Below are 1,948 nucleotides of genomic sequence, written 5' to 3'. Positions count from 1 at the left end.
CTTAATTTCATTTTTTTAAGATATGATCCCATCCTCTTCAATTCACGCTGTGCACTGTCTCTATGCGTGTGTGAGTGTGCATGTGTGTGTGTGTTATCCCACACAGTACCCAGATACTGAGTAGCTTCAAGAGTTACAAATATTGTCTTTCCATGTAGGAATGTAAACAGTTCATCTTTTGTAAGTCTCTTATGACTTCTCTTTACTGTTTACCTTTTCATGCTTCTCTTCATTCTTGTGTTTGAAAGTCAAATTTGCTTTTCAGCTCTGGTCTTTTCATCAAGAATGCTTGAAAGTCCTCTATTTCATTGAAAGACCAATTTTTCCCCTGAAGTATTATACTCAGTTTTGCTGGGTAGGTGATTCTTGGTTTTACTCCTAGTTCCTTTGACTTCTGGAATATCCTGTTCCACGCCCTTCGATCCCTTAATGTAGAAGCTGCTAGATCTTGTGTTATCCTGATTGTACTTTCACAATACTTGAATTGTTTCTTTCTAGATGCTTGCAATATTTTCCCCTTGACCTGGGAACTCTCGAATTTGGCCACAATATTCCTAGGAGTTTCTCTTTGGATCTTTTTCAGGTGGTTTTCGGTGGATTCTTTCAATATTTGTTTTGATCTCTGGTTCTAGAATATGAGGGCAGTTTTCCTTGATAATTTCATGAAAGATCATGTCTAGGCTCTTTTTTTGATCATTGCTTTGAGGTAGGCACATAATTTTTAAATTGTCTCTCCTGGATCTCTTTTCCAGGTCAGTTGTTTTTCCAATGAGATATTTCACATTATCTTCCATTTTTTCATTCTCTTGGTTTTGTTTTGTGATTTCTTGGTTTCTCATAAAGTCATTAGCCTCCATCTGTTCCATTCTAATTTTGAAAGAACTATTTTCTTCAGTGAGCTTTTGAATCTCCTTTTCCATTTGGCTAATTCTGCTTTTGGAAGCCTTCTTCTCCTCCTTGGCTTTTTGAACCTCTTTTGCCAATTGAGTTAGCCTATTTTTCAAGGTGTTATTTTCTTCAGCATTTTTTTGGGTCTTCTTTAGCAGGGTGTTTAATTGTTTTTCATACTCTTCTTTCATCTCTCTCATTACTCTTCCCAGTTTTTCCTCCACCTCTCTAACTTGATTTTCATTCTTTTTGAGCTCTTCCATGGCCTGAGCCCATTGGGTGGCCTGGGATACAGAAGCCTTGACTTCTGTGTCTTTCCCTGATGGTAAGCATTGTTCTTCCTCACCAGAAGGAAAGGGGGGAAATACTTGTTCACCAAGAAAGTAACCTTCTATAATATTATTTTTTTCCCCTTTTCTGGGCATTTTCCCAGCCAGTGACTAGATTTCTGAATATTCTCTTCACACCCACTTCACCTCCAGATCAGCCTAGCCAGCACTTAGGGTCTGAGATTCAAATACTGCTTTCCAGCCTCAGGGCTTTTGGCGGAGGCAGGGCTGCAATTCAGTGTGAGATCAAGTTCAGGTGCTCAGGTGGGGACAGGGCTGCCTCACGGGCTCAGTTCCCTCAGGGGGTTTATGCACAGACCTTCAACAATGGATCCGGGCTCCTGCCTGCTTGGGGAGCCCTGGTCTGCCACTGCCTCCCCTGCTGGCTCCCGAGGGGGCCCGAGCTACGGGGGCACTCCACTCCCCTCTCGACCCGCCAAAGAGACCCTCTCACCAACCCCTGTCACTTGTGGGTAGAGGGACCCATGCGGCCGCTGGAGATTCAGTCTCTGAAGCCTGCTCGGATCTGCTTCCTACTCGGATCCACTCCTCTTTGCACCACAAGGCCAAGGCAAGGGTGGCCTTCCCGTCTGCAGCGCGAGGACCTTTTGCCAGAGGTTTTCAGGCTCTCTGGAACAGAAATCTCATCTGCTCCGTTGCCCCGTGGGCTCTGCTGCTCCAGAACTTGTTGGAAGCTCTTTTTCACAAATATTTTATGGGTGGTGGGTTCG

The sequence above is a fragment of the Notamacropus eugenii genome, chromosome X, assembly GCF_028372415.1.
Source record: "Notamacropus eugenii isolate mMacEug1 chromosome X, mMacEug1.pri_v2, whole genome shotgun sequence".
Taxonomy (NCBI): Eukaryota; Metazoa; Chordata; class Mammalia; order Diprotodontia; family Macropodidae; genus Notamacropus; species Notamacropus eugenii.
The sequence above is the reverse complement of the archived record's forward strand: the minus strand, read 5'-3'. Positions refer to the sequence as shown.